General features: G+C 36.4%; 1 protein-coding gene across 1 annotated transcript in view; it reads right to left on the reverse strand.

Annotated features, from left to right (window-relative positions):
* Nucleotides 1-13,699, reverse strand: part of UNC93A (unc-93 homolog A) — a 55,195-nt gene extending 41,496 nt beyond the window's left edge. Inside the window, exon 1 of the mRNA XM_001381562.4 lies at nucleotides 13,437-13,699. The gene's annotated coding sequence lies outside the window, so the exon portion shown is untranslated. The remainder of the gene's footprint in view (nucleotides 1-13,436) is intronic.
* Nucleotides 13,700-22,114: the final 8,415 nt, after the last annotated feature.

Genomic DNA, 22,114 nt, shown 5'->3' on the forward strand with positions numbered 1-22,114 from the left:
TTCCTAGTAGACATTGTCTCAATCAAATGATGACTTTATATTGTGATTATGGTGGGCTGGAGTCCTTGAATTACCAAAAATTGGTGTAGTAGTAAAAAAAAACCCAACAACACTATTTTACCACAAAATATCCGAGTAAATACCAATCCTTGGCTCTGAGAAAATTCAGCATATTTATAAGGCACAGTAATGGTCAAAGACTTCTTTGGGCATTGTACCCCCAGAAACTCTGGCAAACTATTATCAGGGAAGTTCCTTTGCTCCCTTATACCCTCTGATTCCCAAACCAAAACCACCCCCATGCCTTCAGGGAAAACTCCTCCCCAATCCCTTGCCCCAGAGTCAAGTCTTCATTGAATATAAAAACCCCAGAATTGAGGCATCCCAGGTTGTTCCACTCATGCTATCTTGCTTGCCAAAAATGCAACATTACTAATAAACCTCTTTACTTTTAAGCTACGTTTGGAGTCTTGCATTCTTGCAAAAGGTATCCTTCCCAAACCCCAGGGGTACACATCTGCACCCCAACAACAATTAGGACACACATACTATAATATTATGTAAAATAACAAGGATAATAATTTTCCCACATAAAAAAATTCAAATTGGACTTTAAAAGGTTAATTTTTTAAAGTCTGACATTTATGCCATTTAAGATTAAGTTTGAGTTTGCATGGCAAGCCTTGGGAACTGTGACAAATATAGCCAATGAGTATAGCCATGGCAGTGTATTTAGGATCATATAGACTTTACCCTTTTGGGGAGATTAGCCAGTCACCATGTAACCTTCTGTAGGAGTCCAGGCATATACTAATCTTAATAATATTTTAGGGGTGCTCAAAAGCTGACTCATGATATTTCTAATGATTGGTTTCTGTAACCTTGAATTCAGTTGTCTTTAACCTCATCCAATGACAACTCAGTCCTGAGGTTATACTCCAAAGACTGACCAGATAGCTCAGTATTTTTGTTTAACAATAATAATCATTTAACATATCTATCAGACAAACTCAGACGCCTTGGTCATATAAACTCCTAATCTGGGCTTTAGCTACAATCTGTTTTATTAGGATCGGCTACTGTATCTTGTGATGATTCCCTCATAATGTTACCAATCTCCCTTTCCTTTTTGTTAACCCCACTCCCCCACCAATAAAAGAAGCCCAATTTCACCAAGAGCCTACTCTCTGTGTGGCTTACACTTTGCTACAACTCTCTTGTCTCTGAGTCTTTCTTTCTCATGTCCCCTCTCTGTTATCTCTAAACCCCATCACCCATCTCCTGCATCTCCAACCTCCCTTCTGAGGGGTTCACCCATGAAAAACCCTATTTTGGTGGCTGCTGGCAGCTACACCTTCTTCCCTTCCCAGTCCCATGGTAGATTAGAAGGTGAATATGGAATCATCCAGTCAGAGGAGAAAAGCTTAAGGACCATTCTTCATTCTAAAGGCTCAAGATATTAATCAGTCAGTAATTCCTAGGGTAAAAAGTCATAAATCTTCAAAGGTAATAGATCTGGGAGACATGGCAGAATACAGGATACAGGAGCTGGAAAGGATGTCAGAGACCTAGCTCACCCTCCTTCATCTTATAGATTAGAAACTTGTGGCTCAGTGAAGTGACATGATTTAAGGATGGTTGCACAGATACTAAATAGAAAAGATATATATGATCCAAGATTTTCTGACTCAAGATCTAATCCCTCTTTACACTAATCTTATCTAATCTGAGTCTGGTAGCAATAGGTCAAAAACCAGGGAGATTTTATAAATGAAATGGTCAGGGAAACACTAGAAAGAAAAAAATAAAGGTAACATAACATACTCTTAAAGTGCTGAGATGCTAGCTATAAGCCCTCCTCAGTCAACAGAAGGTAATGAAACCTTGGATTTAAGATATCATTCCTTCTTCTTCCATGAGGTTTAAAGACCTTGTTTTACATAAGCTTTGAATAAGCCCCTATCATCCAGCAGTGTTTTGCATGCAGTAAATGCTTATTCAATGTTGTTACTTATAGGATCAATCAACAGTCATGGTGCAGAAGTGATTCTAGAGTGGTAAACATTTAGGCGTTCAATATGTGTGTGTGTGTGTGTGTGTGTGTGTGTGTGTGTGTGTGTGTAGGGTTGGTCATCTGACTGGGGTCTGCCTGAAGATCCTCATAGTTTAGGGGACAGATGGATGTCTGAGATACAGCCCAATAGTATCTATATGTGTACAAGCCTGGAAGTGCATCTCTATATCCATCTCAAATCTAAAGCCCATCCAAGAATGATTATAATCTCAGGGTCTTATAGAAGTTATCAGATGTTCTTGGGTTAGAAGTCACTAGGACACAAGGGAGCAAAGGAATTTCCCTGCTTGCAGTTTGCCTGGGTTTGGGGGGTATGATGCTCATGTCATATTGAAGGCAGGAACTAGTTTTTTTTGTTTTGTATTTCCAGCACAGTGCTTGAGAAATTGCAAGTGCTCTATGAATATTCATGAGATCATAGCTTTAGAGATGGAGTCTTATAAGTTTTCTAGTCCAACTCCCTTGTTTTGTAGCTCTCAAAGGTGGTAGAAGTAGTCTGGCTACTATTCAAACCAAGGAACCCAGATTCCCAGGCAAATGCTCTTTCCATTGTACCAGACTTTCCCCTGTTGAATGGGATTGATATTTCACAAGTGATAAATCATTTTGCAACTCTCAGTTATAGTTATTTAAGGTGTTCCTCTTCCTCTAGATAAACTAGAAAAGCAGGCTGGGAAAACTCAGAATCAAGTTTTGCCAGGCACTCTCTACCATCTGGGATAGGCTGCACCTATCTATTCCCTCATATGTTCCCACATATAAGAAAGATGATGCAGAAAAATGAATCCTCTGTGTCGCATGGTCCTTGGCCAGCAACGATATCCCTTTGAAACTAACTTATCTGTCTCCCATGGCTAACAGTCTGTCACTCCTCTCCCTGTATTGCATACATTTTGGCTATATAGGAGCAAACTGTGCCTATCTCCCCACAATGCACATACCATTCTCTCATTCTCATGCTCCTCTACGCTTCCCCACCCACATTTATTCCCAAACCTGCCTACTCCTTCTTTTGTACTCTGGAATTACTGTTCCATAATATCTCAATAATTTAATCTTCTTTCTTTAATTATATATTTGGTCTCAATGACTTGCTTCCCACTGATAACACCATATCTCTTTATCAACCACTGGCTAGAGAAGACTACATTCCTATTCTTCCACACCCCATACCACAGACTTTTTGTTTCTTCTGTTCCAAGAAGGAAATAGTGATACCCCTTTCTTGTCGTCATCATTTCAAGGCTCACCTTGCTGCTCTTACTTGGCAATCTCTCTTCCTTTGATATTTACTCCAATAAAAATTATATAAATTTATATAAATAAATAAAAATTTCAATCGAATTCTGGTCATGGTAGCTTTTTCTTTCTTCTGTATTCCCAAATGCTTAGCTTATACCTGGCATCTAGTAAGAACCGGATAAATCTCTGTTGACTGACATGACCAGACTCCAGGTCTTCATCCTTTCTCAAGGAGTTCAGCAAGTGATTCATCATCTTTCTCTCCTCCCCAATTCCTGACTTTATACTAGAGGATTTCAACATCCATAGGGATACTACCTCAAAGTCCCTAGCTCCCTAATTTCTGTTTCCTACAATCTTATCACCTACTCCATCATTCAGTCTTTGCCACACCAAAAAGATGGACAGTATCATTACCCACAAGTATTTTACTTCCTTAATAAAAACTAAACATTCCCTGATATAACCATAACTTGTCATTCTATCCTAAACCAAGTTTTTATTCTCATTATATCCTCCAATCCTTCCAAACCTTCAGTATTTTCTCAGGCCAATAACCCTGTTCTACTTTCCCTTTCCTCCCTTACAAATCTGGATCCTGTGGTTAATTCATTTACTCTATATAACTCTGCACTCTTGAATCCTTTCATCCCTTGTCCTATTGCTGCTTACCTCTTGCCAAGCCTCAGTTAAAAATTACTTCTACCATCTTTTTCTTCCGTTCCTACTTCTTAAAAAAGGAAGAAGAAAATCAAATTACTAGTATCAAAAATGAAAGAGTTGAAAGCATGATAAATGGAGATGAAATTAGAGCAATTATTAGGATCTATTTTGCCCACATTATACTGATAAACTAAATTAAATAGATGAACATTTACAAAAAAAATTATAAACTGATCACATTAACAGAAGAGGAAATAGAAATTTTAAATAATTCTCTTAGAAAAAGAAATTGAATAAGCCATCAATCAATTCCCTAAGAAAATAACCTCTACATCAGACAGATTTACAAATGAAATTTGCCAAATTTTAGTGGGAGAAAACTATAAGCATAACTGACTATATGAATAACAAAGACAACAAAAATATTATTATATTAATAGATGCAGAAAAAAAGCTTTTGACAAAATATAATAAGCATTCATGTTAAAACACACAGACACACACACTCACTAGAACACCCAGGAATAAATGGAACTTCTCTTAAAATGATAAGTAATGTCTATCTAAAATCAAGGATAAGCATTTTCTGGCACTGAATAGCCTTGTACCTTTTCCAATAAGATCAGAGGGGAAGCAAGAATTTCTATTTTGAGCATTACTATTCAATAATTTCCTGGAAATACTAGCCATCTTATCTTATGATAAGAAAAAGACATTGAAAGAATAAGAATAGGCAACAAGGAAATAAAACTATCACTTTTTGCCAATGACATGATGGTATACTCTGAGAATCAACTTAAAAAAATGTCATAGCAATTAGCAACTTTAACAAAGTTTCAGAATATAAGATAAACACTCAAATCATAAGGGTTTTGATATATCACTAACAAAACCCATCAGGAAGAGAAATGCCACTTAAAATAACTATAAACAGTATGAAATACTTGGGACCCTACATGCCAAGACTAACAGAAAAAGTATACAACATAATTACAAAACACTTCTGACACAAATGAAGACATATACACAATTTGAGAAATGTTAATTGTTCATGGATAGGTCAAGTCAATATGATAAAAATGGCAACACCACCTAAATTAATTTACTTTTTCCATACTATGTTAAACAACCAAAGAATTACTTCATAGAGCTAGAAGAAATAACAATAAAACTCATCAGGAGGAACAAAATGTCAAGAATATCAAGGGAATCAAATAAAAAAGTACCATATTTCCAATTATACTACAAAGTGGTAATCATCAAAAGAATTTGCTACTGGAAATAGAGTGGTTGATCATTAGAATAGATTGAGTACACAATATAACCACATTTAACCAAATGTTTGATAAAATCAAAGATTTTATTCAACTCTATTCAACAAAAACTCAGAAAATTGGAAAGCCATCTAGCAGAAATGAGGCATAGACCAATACCTCACAACATATACCATGATAAGCTCAAAATGGATACCTGATTTAGACATAAAAGGCAAGTATCATAAACGAATTAGGGAAACAGAAAAAAATTACCTTCAGATCTATGGGAAAAGGGAAGAGTTCTTTACCAAACAAGAGAGGGAAAAGAGAGGATCCTGAGAGAAAAAATGGATAATTGGGACAATATTTGAACTACATTTTTTTTCACAAACAAAAGCAAAGTCTCCAAAATTACATGGAAAGCAGAAAACTGAGAGAAAACTTTACAACAGATGTCTCTGGTAAAGGTCTCTCTTCTCAAATATATAAAGAACCGAGCCAATTTGTTTAAAAAGAGCTATTCTCCAACTGATAAAAGGTCAAAGGATAGAATGGGCAGTTTTCAAAAGAACATATTAAAACTATTGATAGTCTTATGAAAAACTATCTAAATCATTAATAATCTGAGAAATGCAAGTTCAAACACCTCTGTGGTATCACCTCACACACATTAGATTGTCTAACAGGACAAAGAAGAAAAATGATAAATGATAAAGTGATTTTGGGAAATTTGGAATACTAACATTCACTTTACTCTTGGTGGAACTGTGAATTTCTCTAACTATTCTGAAAAGTAATTTGGAACTTTACCCAAAAGGTTATAAAACTATGCATACCCTTTGACCCAACAATATCACTGTTAATTCTATACACCAAAAAGATCAAAGAAAAGGGGGGAAAACATTTGTGTAAAAATATAAAACTCTTATTTTAGTGGTAAAGAATTGGAAATTGAGGAGTTACCCGTCAACTGGGGGATGGCTGAACAAGTTGTATTTCAGGAATGTAATAGAATACTATTTTCCCTTTAGACACGACAAGGGGGTGGGTTTAGAAAAATCTGAGAAGATTCATGACCTAATGCAAAGTGAAGTGAGATCAACTAGAAGAACATTAAACACACAAAAAAGCAATATTATAATGTTAATCAATTGTGAGAGGCTTGGCTACTCTGATCAATTCAATGATCTACCATTCCAAAAATTAATGCTAAAAAAATGCTATTAGCTTTCAAAGACAGAATTGATGGAATTTGAGTGAGTATTATTATTTTGCTTTTTTGCCTTTTTTGGATATAGCTAATGCAGAAATATGTTTTGCATGGCTTCATATGCATAATGGATATTATATTTTTTGCCTTCTTTGTGGATGGAGAAAGGGAGAGAATTTGGAACTGAAAATAAAAATAAAACTTAAAAAAAATAGAAAATTACTTTGGCAACTGAGTGAAGAATAAAATAGAGCTGTGAAACACAGGAAGCAGGGAGACCAATTAGAAAGCTATTGAATTAGTAGCTTCCTGTAAGGATTCTTCCATGGACTACAAGAAGTTCCTCTGTGGTTTAGATTAGTTATCATCACAGAGAAGTGTTGTGGGCCCAGTAATAACAGCTCCCACTTTTTGACAGTTTAAGGTTTACAGAATACTTTCCTCACAGTCACCTTGTGAAACAGATAACAAAATTTCCTCTCTGAAATATAGAAAGATTAAGTGACTTGCCCTTCTTCTCAAAGCTTAGGAGCATTAGAGTTGTAGAGGTCAAAGAGCTAGCATTTGAACCTATCTTTTTCCTGACTCAAGTCTCATAAATGATGAAGAGGATTTTGAAAAATAGGCATGCAAATGTGCCTCCACTTTTAATGGAACTGTGAACTCTCACTATTCTGAAACACAGTTTGGAACTTTACCCAAAAGGCTAGGAAACAGTTCCATTTGGTGACAGCTTTGTTTCAAATAACTTCCTTATACAGACTCAAAATTGGTTTCTACTTCCCACCAGTCAAACTGCTTTTGAACATCTTTGGCTCTCTCCATCATGCCTTTCTTCCCTAAGAAACACATTGAGAAATCTTATTATCTTACAAGATTGAATCTGCCTGGTATGCACATCTCACTGGTCTCCTCTATTCCCCTAATTGGCCTGGAAGGCAGAGCCATGAGCTTTCAGGGCTTCTATTTAAGGGGTTTAGCCCAAGTCTTTTCCCCATTTTCCACCAGCTATACTGCTTTTGTACTTCTTTGTTCTTCATCATGTCCTCGTCACTGGGTCCTTCTACCCTTTTCTCCTTCCTACCACTGGTTGTATTTTGTGTGTTATCTTTTCCAATTATATTATAAACTCCTTTAGGACAGGAACTGTCTTTTTAAAAAAAATTGTAGCACTTAGTTTATTGCCTGACACAGAATAGATCCTAAATAAATGTTTATCAACTGACCCAAATTGGCCTTCACATGGCTTTTTCCACATGATTTAGGAATTCCTTGCTATCCCCAGTTCAGTGGATGATATTTGAGGTTTCGGGCATTTAACTCAAGCCTCAGTCCAGTGAATTCTCCACCGAAAGATTAAAAACAAATCAAGTAGCAAACCTTTTATGTAGAATAGAATAGCAAAGTGAATAAAAATAGGGGGAAAACTCCTTTCACCTCCAGAGTATACTGTTTTCTATGCCACCTGTCCTAGAGGGAATTCTACCTGGACAGCTTACATCCTGGGACATTTTTCTAGCTGGACAAACTCTTATGGTTTCATTTTCCATTAGTCTACTATGCGTTGCTGCAGTTCCACTCTGTGTTTGTAGTTGTTGTTTCATTCTAACTCTGAAATTGCTAATTGTTTGTAGAGTTGTTGTTATCCTCTGCCATTGAGCTGCTTCCTTGCTGACTTTTTCACAAGCTTTTATGGTTTCTTCATTTACAGATTAAAGATTAAAATTATTTTAAGAATCTAGTTTTGGAGAAGAATATCAAGTTATTGATTAGACTAGCATTTTAATCAACAAATAATAGGTCAGTAGCCCCCTCAAGTGACCAAAAACCTTGAAGGTTCTCTAGGCAGATCTATATAGAGTATAAGGAGCTCTTTATTCAGCCTCTCCCTAGAAAGTCCAGACATCTCTAACTGTAAATAGTTAATTGGGAAGTGGTCCTTCAAACTCTCATCCTTCCCTATGCCTTAGGTGATGGAAATCATGTGAACAGGAAGAGAATCATTGTCTTCCTCTTTTAACCAGATTTTGTTCAAAGGAAAGCATTCCTAGGAATTCCCAATGATAAAGAAAATGTAAAAAGCAGTGGACTAGATGAAACCTCTGATCCAGCCCTCCCCCTCCCAGGAATTCTCCCTAATCCATGACCCTGAAAAATTAATATACTATATGAAAAATAAATTCTCACAATAGGAATGTTGGTAGTTTTTTATGTGACACTATTGCACTGGCCAAAACATACCTAAAACTAAAAGCAGTACCCAACAGGGAAAAAATGGAAGTCCCTTTGGTCAAGATCTATTTTCCTATTTTCCTCTCCCCCTCCTTCCCCCATCCCCAACAACTTTACCATACCTTAGCATGTTTGTTCAATATTTAGGTTCACACTAAGAAATTCCATTCAGATTTCATCTTACCCTTGGAAACTAGGGAAAAACCATCAGAGTTTCCACAAGTGACAAAGGAGCACTTAGCAGTATTCTTTGCCTACTTTTTTGTAGTTCAAATCTACCTCCTTCTTAAGCTTCCCTTACCCATTGATGCTAGAGCTCCCTCTGGACCTATAAGGAAAAACATGATATAAACTTATACTAAATTTCATGATCATCAATTATAATAATTTTCTCTAGCTACCATTCTATTTTATGGAAACTTTTAAACCAAAACACCTATAGCTTTTAGCTCTTCTAAAGCTACTTAGAGTAGAGCTTTACTTTGGTTTTTCTCATTTCTTTTACTATGTCTGCCTCCAGTATTAGATAATTACCTAGCTGGTTAGTCTAATACAAACTAAGGTATTTCTTGGTCTCTTCAGTTCTATCAACTAGGAGGAGAGATGCTTCCCATAATTTCCTGTTTTTTTTTTTTACCCATGGTGCCAAACTGAACTGTTGTTCCTTCCATGAAGATGTATATATTTTCCCCAATGACATTTCTCTATGACTCTTTTCTACTCCTCTGTCAAGAAATGTCATCTATAAAACAAGGAGGTTATACTCAATGATCTCTAAGGTTCTTTCTAGCTCTAAAATGCATCTGCTGGCTATCTGGTTTCCAGGACAACAATACTTCTCTGATGTTATATTTCTTCTGGTCAATAACTCATCTAAAATGGAAGTTATTTTTAATGGTACATTGTATAATCTGACTTTGTGTCAGAGCAAAATATGTCTTAAATAAACTCTTTCCCATCTCTGCTTTTTTATCTCTGAATACTGTAAATATTGCTTGAATAGGGAAAAAAAAAGGTTTTAAATGGAGTTACACAGTAGTTTCCTTACCCTTTTCTTACTAAGACAGGGGTTCTTAACCTTTTCTTTGTCATGAAAGCTTGATATTTCTGATGAAGGATATTTAGAAAAAATTGTTCCTAATGGTTACTTTATTGCTTCTGGCAGAACAGTGGAAAGCACCATCAGAAATCAGTTACATATTTTTCTCAGAATTTTCTATAAACTTATACATAAATTCTGAGTTTCACTGACTTTTCCAGAAGTGTACACCTTAATTAATTTCTTAACTGTACACTTCCCTTTCCTAGATAAATTTCTATATTCATTTGATCGTCTGATTTTCTGTATTTTCAAAACATTATTATTTGATTTGGGAGGGCAATTTGGAGCTATGCCCAAAGGGCACTAAAAGTTGGTCTGCCCTTTGATCCAGCCATACCACTGCTGATATGGCCAAAAAAGATAGTAAAGAAAGATACTTGCACAAAAATATTTATAGCTGTGCTCTTTGTGGTGGCAAAAAATTGGAAAATAAGGGGATGCCTTTTAACTGGGGAATGGCTGAATAAATTGTGGTATATGTTGGTGAAGAAATATTATTGTGCTGAAAGGAATAATAAAGTGGAGGAATTCCATGGGGACTGGAGCAACCTCCAGGAATTGATGCAGAGTGAAAGGAGCAAAACCAGGAGAACATTGTACACAGAGATGATACACTGTGGCACAATCAAATGTAATAGACTTCTCTACTAGCAGCAATGCAATGATCCAGGACAATCCAGAGGAACTTATGAGAAAGAATGCTATCCACATCCAGAGAAAGAACTGTGAGAACAGAAATGCAGAAGAAAAACATATGATTGATCACATGGTTTGATGGGTACATGATTGGGGATGTTGACTTTAAATGATCACACTATCACAAATATTAATAATATGGAAATAGGTTTTGAACAATGATACATGTAAAACCCAGTGGAATTGCTCATTGGCTCTGGGAGAGGGAAAGGGAGGAGGAGAGGAAAAGGACATGAATCATGTAACCATGGAAAAATATTCTAGATTAAATAAATAAATAAACTTTTTTTTAAATTAGCATTAGAGTTTTAAGTAAAAAAGCATAGTATGGCAACCTGGAAGAGCCTTTGGAACATTTCTCAGAATATTTTTAAGTGTATAAAGTAAAATCCACAGGATAATAAAAGCAAACATAGATTTATTTTTTTTTAAAATCATTACCTTCTATTTTAAAATCAATACTGTGTATTAGTGTATTAGTTATAAGGTAGAAGAGAAGTAAGGGCTAGACAATGGAGGTTAAGTGACTTGCCCAGGGTCACACAGCTGGGAAGTGTCTGAGGCCAGATTTGAACCTAGGACCTCCCATCTCTAGGCCTGGCTCTCAATCCACTGAGCCACTAAGCTGCCCCCCTATAGTTATAATTTTAAAAAGGATACAGATTCTAGATTAAGAACCCCTGAGAGGTTCATCTCATTCTTCACCCTAAGAATTCAAATAAAAATGAATAACTCTATATTGGAGGTATGAGGACAGGAAAGCATATGATTAGGCAGGGGAGGATGGCTTGGTCAGTTTTAAATTTCAATTGGCTTTTAGAAGTAATTCCAATCTTATTAGAACAAATATTAAATTTATCCAGGAATCAGAGATAATACTGAAATGCTTTAGAAGCTCCTGAGAAATGTATTCTTACACTATATCAGTACTACTCTATTTCTCTAAGATCAGTATCTATACAATATCATCATCTTGGGCAGAATAAAGTTTTGGTTATATCTATTTGAATTTTGATTATTACTTCCAATGGGCTGTTATTATGGCTCGATGCCAGGATCTGGAAATCTATAGTTTGATGTCAGTTATCATTGCTCTAGTCACTAGATGGCACTGTTTGGCTACTCGTCAATAACCAGATAGTCGTCACCATCCCCCCAAAGGTTTGATGGATATAAGTGTCATTTAATCAGATTTTAATTTATTAAATTTCCTGCTAAGAAATCAGATGTTGCTCTTAATTTTAAGGGGAAGTGCAATCAGTGCTTTGGTCTTTTTTAAGAAAAAATGTTCATGCAAGGAAATTAATATCATCATTCTTGACATTTTAAAATGGTATTTCTCCTGTTAAGAAGCAGAAACAAAGGCATAATCCTTCCTGTTAATAATGCAAGTTGTTTGGGTCAACATAGACAATGGAGAAAATCGATTGCCCTCATTAAGAATTCTTAGTGTTGAAAAATACAGCATGAGGTGTGTGTGTGGGGGGGGGTGTGTGTGGGTGTGGGTGTGGGTGTGTGTGTGTGTGTTGCAAAGAAAAATTTCAAAGAGACATGATTCCAATAGACTTGGTTTTGCTTTAGCCTCCTTGGTGTGTTGGTGTGTGTGGTTTGAAGAATAGATTTCCTTTGGCAGATTGCTCCAAATCTTCTAGCCTTCTGGAAAGAGCATTTGGGTCTACCAGGCTATCAAATGAAGCTGTTGAATTAGATAATTTCTCAAGTACCTCCCAGACCTCACATTCTATGATCCTTAAAAGGAGATGAACAGCTTTTGTGTCCCCTCATAAAATTCTTCAGCCTAGCTCTGCAGGAACCACCTCTAAGAACTAGGGGAGTTCAAACAACATTCCCTATTGTGTCTTTCACTATTCAGCTGAGAAGAGACCAGGGGCTCAATTAGGGAAATGGCTTTTGTGATAAGTCTAGAGTTTGTTTGGTCCTCATCTGAGACCTCCAGCTCATTGACCTTCAGTCCCAGCTGGCTCAGCTAGAAGAGACCCTAAAGAAGAACTGGAATATTTTGCAGAGACTCAGCCTGCTATCCCTTTCATCTTCACATTATATATATAGATCCTGTGAGCCCTGCAGGGAGTTCCTCTTTGAAAATGTTTTTGACTATCCTCTGAAGGTTTTTTTTTTAATCTCCTTTGCCAAGGTTAGCCTTAACTCATGTACTTGTGCTGTCTCAAAACCTAGAAATAATTCCTAGAAGTCTGTCTTTCCTGAGAAATGTGTGGAATCCTTGCCAATGACCTATGATAAGACTAGAGCATTCCTTATTTCGTACCACAGTGTGGAAGTCTCTGGGTAGGTCTGTGGTACATCACATTTGACATTGCTTTCCGTCTTCCTGTCAGTTTAGTTAAGTAAAATTAAATGAATCATGAGTTCAGCCGGTGTTTCACAAGCTGCATTTGCCTTGGATTATAGACACTTCTGACTTCATCAAGGAAACCATTCCATCTCTCATCTAGACTTAGTTCTGATTCCTTGGACAATGAATTGTATACATAAATGCACACACAAAAAAAAACATAACAGAAGAGGTCACAAACTCTCAACTGTTCAATTTAAGCATGTTCCTCTAGCAATCTGGACCTCAAAATACCTGTCTTGCTCTTGATGGGAACCTTTTGAACATAATTACAGAAAACTGGAAAAGACACCTTCTGTCAATATCAAATTGAACCACAATCATGGCTTTATTGAACTATGGAATCTAAGCTATATTATTTGGTCATTGAGAGCCAGGAATATTGAGATGAGTAAGGGGCAAACCATATTTCTCTTTGAAGTGACCAAATAATGGTCTCAATCCACTACTTCACTGGGGGAGACAGCCCCAGTAACATTAATCTAAGTTGACAGATACCCCAGTGGTAGTTCTGATCTTGTTATACACATTTATAAATTTTATACTTAGACCCCCAGAAAATATAGCATCATCTGTACAAATCATACCTGATTTATTTTGCCTTCTTGAGTCCAGGATATGAGGAAGTTGTTGGTGCTCCAGGCTTTTGCAAACTTCTGATACAAAGAAGAATTTCCCTAATCCAGTTTCAGTTTAAAAGACATTGATGACTCAAAATCTTTATGCAAGTATGTTGTGAAACTATTGTGAAATATTTATTTTACTATAGAGAAGCAAAAGTCTTTAGACAATAGTAGGTCACTCATAAGCAGATTTCCTCAACACCTATTTACAGTTGCTTGAATCTTTGGGTACTCCCTGCTCAGTAATGGTTGATAAGATGTTCCAGAAAAAAAAAAAAAACTGTTTGTCATAACTTAGTGGCAGGACATCTCACATTTCAACTGAATATGCATTGCTCAGTAGAAATTGCAAAATTTTGTCAACTCTGGATATTTTGTGGATTTTAGACATTTACTGTAGATGTCTGATTACATTTAGACCAAAAGGTCTTAACATGAGGTCCATGAATTAAAAAAAAAAATCTTAATACATTTCAGCATAATGGGTTTCCCTTATAATTCCATGGATTTTATTTTATGCATTTTAACCATTCTGACAAGAGATCTACAGACTTTACCAGACTGCTGGACCCTTAGTACTATGTCTGGAACTTGGTAGGCATTTAATGAATGTTTGTTAAATGAGTGGAATATTTCTGAAAAAAAAAAAGTCTTATTTATAACAAATTTTGCCAAGCCCCATCCTTATGGGAAGTGAGTGCTAAGTGAGATTTGCACTTCCTCCCTGCATCTACTTCCTTCCTTGTTCACCTGTGTGCCATGTATCCTTTTCTGGTGCTCAGTTGCTATTTAATCAGGTACAGCCATATAGTGCATTAGCACTATAGATAATAAGGGGGGAAATAAGGAGAAAAAAGCATTTCCATATCATTTGAAACCCTACTCCCACCCACAACCAAGCATATGTTCTCAGTGGCCCTACCACTTCTAGGCAAGTTTGGTTCATTATTTCATATGGGGGGGAAGGAGAGAAATACACCATTTCCTACAAGTCGAAGAGTGAACTTAGTTGAGCTTCTAAAGGGTGTTAATACCTGTATAAAAGCAAAATGGTAGCACCCATGACTCTTCAGCACTTACCTTCTTATTCACAGGGTCCCATGTGGAAATTACACAAAGGGTAGGGCCACTAGGGTGAGGATCAACTGTGAATATGTATTAGGCATTCTCCAAGGTGGTACTCTTGATCAAATAAAGTGAAGAGAATGTCAGCTCTGGTGTTAGGAGGACCTGAATTCAAATCTGGTCTTAGACAGTAGTTGTGTCACTCTGGCCACATTGCTTAAGCCTATTAACCTCAGTTTCCTCATCTGTAAAATGAACTGTAGAAGAAAATGGCAAATCACACTGGTATCTATACCAAGAAAACTCCAAATGGGATCATGAAGAATAGGACACAACTAATTGACTAAACAATACAGTATGTTTTCAGAACTGAATGTCCCTTTTGAATTATAATGAGTGATTAACAACTTCTGTTCTTAGGCTCTAAACATTTACATGAACTTACGATTTTATGGGAAAATACAATTGGAACTTGTCTAGGTAGCAATCAAAAGGCTAATATTATATGCCAGGCCTAAATTAGGCCATCCAAATGGTTCAGGTTGGAAGGTTAAAATACAATTGCACATTTGTGGAACATAAAAAAAAAAAGCCAGTGTAAGCCACGCTACTGTGCTCTCTAGACTCCAAGTCCTGTATGCTATAAGCAGACCTGTAGGCAATTGAAGATCAGGAATAACCTCTGTAATAGAACATTTAAAATTATTTATTTAGAATATTTTCCATGATTATAATATTCATGCTCTTTCCTACCCCCCTCCCATAGCCAATGGGCAACTCCACTGAGTTTTACATGTATCATTGATCAAGACTTATTTCCATATTATTGATATTTGCATGAGGGTGATCATTTAGGGTCTACATCCCCAATCATGTCCCCATCAAACCATGTGATCAAGCAGTTATTTTTCTTCTGTGTTTCTGCTCCCACAGTTCTTTCTCTGGATATGGACAACATTCTTATTCTCAAATCCCTCAGAAATGTCTTGGATAATTGCATGTAATGGAAATTCTTAACCATTTCTGTGTAGTGTATTCTTTTTTGGCAGTATGACAATATGGATATGACATTATGGATCCCTTCTCAGAAAATCTTTAAATGCATAAAATAAAACACATAAAGTTATAAAGGAAATCAATTAATTTGAAATACAGTTATCAAAATTTAAAAACAAGTTTGCAGGCTTCAGTTTAAGAATCTCTGCTCTATCTGGAAAGACTCATGAAATGATGTAAAATGAAGTGTGCAGAACCAGAACATTGTACACAGTAACAACGATAATGTATGATAATCAACTGTGAATGAATTAACTATTATTAGACAATGCAAGGATCCAGGGCATCTTCAAGTGACTCATGCCAAAAACAAAACAAAAACAAAAAACCTATCCGCTGCCATAGAAGGAACTGATGGAGTCAGAATGCAGATTGAAGCTTCCCACTCTTCACTTTATTTCCTCCATGAATTTTTCTTAGTGTAGGTAATTTATACCTTCTTTCACAATGTATTAGAGGGGAAATTTGAGAAGGAACCAAAGTTGCCAGATACTTGGGGAATAAATATAAAGTAACACCACTTCCTTCCTCCCCTTCCCCCAAGTTGTGCTGTTAACAAGTGGAGTCAGTTCTGACTGGACTGAAAGGGTAAGTAAAATTCCCCTCTATTTATTTAGGTATAAAGGGTTGAAGAGTAATGAGGACAGAGGGAAAAGGAAATCCTTAGCTATTTCCCCATACATATCTTGGGGGTTTGAACCAGGGAGTCTTCTTTAGAATAAGCTCTGAGGTTCCCCTAAGATAAAAAAGTCTTTATCCTAAAGGTGTCACCAGTTGAAAGATAAGATCTTCTGTTGCTCAGGCAAAAGGATTGGGAAATGTGTATCTTCACAGCAAAGGGTAGTTCCCTCTCCTCTCAGCTCATGGAGCAAAGAACCTTTGGTTTCCCAACTGCTGCCTTTTTGAGCTTGGCTGGAAAGTTCCATGCCATCCTCCGATGTCATCTTGGGTTCCATCTCTTCTTCTCCTGAGACAGTCCTTCAAATTCAATTTTTCCATTGCTTCTGGTCTTTCCCTCTTATACAAATCCCCTTTTCTGTTTGAAAAGAGTTACCCAGACTTCTGTACCAGAGTTCAGTACTTACCTTATGGATTAACCATGTATTTTATCTGATCTATCTTATGAAATATACTACCCTAAATATTCCACTACCCCCCAAAATAACAAATCCTAATCTATTCTCAATATCCTAATCTCTCTAAATTCTATGATAAGATTAGGATTAAAGGAAATTTGGGAGGTTAGGAAAATTAATTCAAATACAGAAGTATTTTGAACATAGCAACGGATTCACAATGTAATATTTTTCTGTAACAAACTATGTCTTCCTATCATGATAAACTATAACAATTTTGTAACTATCAACTCATAAACTCTATTAGCTCTTAAATTAACTATATTTATTTTAAAATTATATCATAAACTATAGTATTATCCTGTGTGGAAGTGAGAAATTGAGAATGATTTTGGAGCAGCTGAGTTTGGAGCAGCTGTCAGTCAAATGAGAGTGTTCTATTTGGAATGTTACCAGTGTAAAAAATAGACTCGAATACAGTACTACAATCCCCACGAGCCTTTGCTCCACTTCCCCAGAATGCCTTGTAATCTCACCTGGGCCGAGATCGAGAAGGTATTTAAGCTGATTCAAAGGCTTTTGAAGGGGGCTCTCTTGGCTCTTTTGGACTTCCATTTTGGAGCAGGCACGCCTCTTGCGTGATGTGAGGTTATTTTGTCTAGGCCTCTGGCCTAGGCACATGTTTCTTACTTGTATATTCTTTAATCTTTAACCTTTAATAAACCTCTAAAAAATATAATACTTCTTGCAGAGAGAAACTAATTTCTACCTGCCTCAGTCTCCCCATCTCCCCTAAATTTTAACTGTTACACCAGGAAAGGCATTTGGAAGCCAGACCAACTGGAGGTGGACCCTGGTTACTTTGAAAGAGGAAAGAAGAGAAGAGACAAACTGAAGGGTTATGTCTTTTAACCTTGAACTTGCTCTGTTGATGATAGTGACTGAACTTCCAGACCTATCAGCCATTTATCTCAATTGAACTATATTCCAACATCCTCCAATCTAAGACTCATTGTAGTATTAGGGAAATCCTCAACCCTCTTACCTCTATTCCTAATCCCTTCCTGTCTTCCCCAAATAAACCCCTTACTTAAGATAAAGAAGAGAAAAAGTATTTCATTTGAAACATCATAAACTCACCCCTGAGTTGATTTAGAAAAACCCGAAGAAGAAGAAGGAAGGGGAAAGGGGAGGAAAAGGGAGGAAGAGGGAGGAAGGGAGGCATAGAGGGAGGAGGGAAAGACTGAAGAAAGAAGATAACTGCCTGATCTGTTAGTTATCAATTACCAAACAATATAGTCCCTTATTACGACTTATTACATCTGTCCCTAGTCTATCTCTAGTTCCAAATTTCCCTAAACTAAACTTTCCCTATGTGTTAATGTTTAATATATTAGTATTATTAAGCTATGTTAGTAAAATAATTCATTAGTATCATACAAATGTACATTGTCTTCCTATACAAATTTTACATATATACAGCTATGATACATTTTACATGAATCCTGACTAGAAGTCATTAAGACAAGAATCTTTGTATGTCTTCTTGCCTGCATGAGTCCTGCAGAAGCTCAAATACATTGATCTTATGAACTGTACAACTCAAAAATATCAGCATAAATAAATGCATATGTATTAATTATGTATTGTTGCATTTATACTTATATTCCCTCAGGAATCCTCTTCATGTTATGATTTTAATGTATGTGTGAAAGAATTGCCCTATATGTGAAATTAACATGTATGACAAATAATCTTACATAACCTATTATCATCAGTCTTTGATTTTAAAGTTCTTTTTATGTCCTTGGTGTTGATTGGATGCAACTATACAGGTCCTGTGGCTTCCTCTGTGCAGTATGCACATTTGCCTGTCATCTCACCTTGATTGAAGTCCAGTGTTCTCTGATGATTTTAAAATAATGTGTGTAAGATTATCGTGTGCATGTGTGCAAGATTGTTTTCTTTGTGTGTGCATGTGCATGTAAGTAAGCAAGAAATCTTCATGCATGTAAGTCTTCTATTATGCAATCTTCATGTATGTGTGTATGCAATGTATTTTTCTAATCTGTTATAAGTGTATCATATGATTTTAAGATTTAATATGTGTGAAGATTGGATTTGGCTCTCCCTTAATTGTAACAATGAAGGTACTTAACTCTTCCTTAATTGTGAAGATTAAATTGTAATCCCCTGTCTATTTTTAGATTTTAGTCCCCCAAAATGTAAGCACAGCATTTAAAGTTGAGTATGAAGATCTACCCATTTGGGATTTTAACCACAAAAAGGTGTGAACACCCATTTCATACATTGAGTGGGAGGTCTGTGACCCATGTGTGAAAGAGTGGGCAGTCCTGGAGTGGAGCGATAGCTCTGATTGGTAGATGTAAAATTTAGGGGAAGTGACACAAGAGAAAAAGATCTTTAAAAGTGGAAACAGACACACACACACAGAATCACTTGGAGTGAAGAGAGACACTTGGAATGAAGGGAGACACTTGGAGTTTGAAAGAGACATACTTGGAGTGGAGCCTGCTGCAGTTGAGACTGATAAAGAAGCTGCTGATTGAACTGACATGTGGTGAGTGTAAAGGCTGACTTCCTTCCTTGGCCTTCTGAAGGCGTCAGTCTCTAGGAAAAGTCCCATCATCTTGGGACTCCTTTCCCCTGGCTAGGGCCTTAGAATCTCTATCTGGCTCAGAGGAAGCTGGAGTTCTCACTCATTCTCCCCCTTTCTTCTCTTTCTCTGTTCCTTAATATCTTTCCTCTATTGTAAAATAAACTACCATAAATTCCATTTGACTTTAGTAATTTATTTTTGGGAATTATAAATTAAATCTCTGGTGACCAATTAAATATTCTGTCCAACCATAAAATTAACAATCTGGCCATCTCCAGGTCTCCAAAAATCCAAATCATATCCAAATAAAATCTCAAAATCCATATATATTGTATTTTTATTTTTAAAAATCCAAGATTTAAAAATTTGTTTAAGAAGAATTGCTAACTGCTTGAATCCAGAGAATGAACTCTTTGAAGTAAGATGCTTGCAAGATTTTTGGAGATCTAGAGATGAAAACTCTTTTCTTTTCTTGATTTAACTTTCAAATGTTGATCTAAACAGAGATTCTTCATGATGTTATGTGTTAGCAGAGATTCTTGTTCCATATTAGCCGAAATTTGTTTTTATCTGTCAGCAGAGATTTATTCTTATATTAGCAGAGATTTGTTTGTTATCTGGAGTTATTTTCTTGATACATAGATTTATCCTATTTTTTGTGCAGTGCATTTATTCTATTATTTCTTCTACACTTTCGTTATTCTCATTTATTGGGACAATTACAGGTGTTTGTAGGGCATTTGGCATTACTTAAGACTCTGATATATCTTTTGCATTTTCTTCAGAATTTTTCTCTAGATCTTCTATATTGCTATCAACATTATGGGTATAATGTTGTTTCACATGTGAGGCATGATACCACTGATCTTGTCCTGAAAGTTTGAGGTAGGAGTAGTTAACACCACCTCCAAAAAGCCATTCCATCTTGGTTCAGTAGATGTTTCTCTAACAAAATTTTTCACATACACTTTATCTCCAGGCTTGATATTGTGTAGTGAGAAGTCCAGTGGCACTCTGGACTAGCAATCCTAGATTTCTTAATCCTTCCAACCTATTTTGTATTTCTACTATATAGGTGTGAAGTTGGCATTCTCCTTTTAACATGGGTACATAAGATGGTTTCGCTGTTCGTCCATGCCACAACAGTTATCCATATAGAATTTCGAATGGAGAGATGCACAAGTCTCCTCTAGGCCCAGTTCAAAGATGAAATAAAGCTAAAGTAAGAAATTCTGTTCACTTTAGATGAATTTGTGCACAGAGTTTTCCTATAGTTGTTTTCAATTCTTTATTCATTCATTCAATTTGCCCTGAACTCTGAGGCCTAGACACATCATGTAGACTACTTTTTATTCCTTGGTTCTTGTACACTTCTTGCAAAATCTGTGAAGTGAAATGCAATCCCCTGTCTGAGTCTATAACATCAGGAATGCCATATCTAGGAATTATTCCCTTCAGTAGTGTTTTTACTACTGTGACTGTGTTGTTGTTTCTAGCCAGATATGCCTCTACCCATCTAGTTAGATGATTCACTATTACCAATGCATATTTATAACCCTTTTCACTTGGCATGTTAATGTAGTCAATCTGTAAACATTGGAATGATGTGTAACTTAAAGGTCTACCTCCCAAAGCTTTGTTTTTAAAGTGACCTTGATTAAACTTTCTACATATGTCACATGCCTGACAAACTCTAATAGCATTTGTAGATATTCCCAGAACTGTTCAAAACCTCCATACCACATCAAGAATGGTTTGTACTCTCTAATGATCTTTGGAGTGAATCATATTACACAAATATTGATGTAGTTTTTTTAGAAAGTATGGGTTTCTTTGGCTCCTAGATGCTTTTTCCATCACTGAATCTCCTCCCTGTGGTATGCTTTGATAAGATCATGCTTTTCCACCAGAGAAAGATTCAGAACATGGTAGGGACCAAATCTGACTCCATATCTTGCAGCTATATCTGTCCTTTGGTTCCCCAGGGATATATTGTCCTTGTCAGAGATATGTGCTTTGCAATGAATGATAGCTACTTCCCTCAGAAAATCCACAGCTGCTATCAGATGGAATATAAGAACTTTATATGTGACTTGTTTACCAGTTGTTGTAATAATACCTCTATTCTGCCATGTGAATGCATTTGCATTACATGAAACCATAAGCAGAATCTGTGAACAGATTCACTCTTTTGTCTTTTGCTAACTCAAGAGCATGAAGCAAAGCTTTTAACTTGGCACCCTGGGTGCTGACATGACTAGGCAACAAAGCATGCCATAGTATCCTATCATTAGTCACTACTGCTGTACATGTGACCCTTTGTCCTCTAAAGATGTATGAGGATCCAGCTGTGTATAATTCCATCTCTGGGTCACTAAGAGGTGTGTCTTTTAGATCTTCCCTATACCATTTCTATAACTTGGGTACAGTCATGTAGTGGTTCATCTCCTAAAGGCAAATCAGGAAGCGGAGTAGCTAGATTTAGAGGTACACACCTATAAATGATTAGATTATCATTCCCTAGCAAAATGATCTCATACTGAGACATCCTGGTAGATGTGAATGCATGCATGTTCTGTGATCTTAAGAGTTTTTCAATTTGGTGAGCAGAATATACATTTAACTTACATCCCAGTACAATGTCATTTGCTTTCTTTACCATGATGGTGGCTGCAGCAATACTCCTCAAGCAATGCACCATTCTCTGTACCACCTTATCAAGGATTGTGCTATAGAATGCTACAGGTCTTAAATTAAGCCCCAAATATTGTGTCAATACCCCTGAAGCTATGCCCTGAGCTTCATGAACATACAAGTAGAACTCC

This window comes from Monodelphis domestica, chromosome 2 (genome assembly GCF_027887165.1).
Source record: "Monodelphis domestica isolate mMonDom1 chromosome 2, mMonDom1.pri, whole genome shotgun sequence".
In the NCBI taxonomy this organism is placed as follows: Eukaryota; Metazoa; Chordata; class Mammalia; order Didelphimorphia; family Didelphidae; genus Monodelphis; species Monodelphis domestica.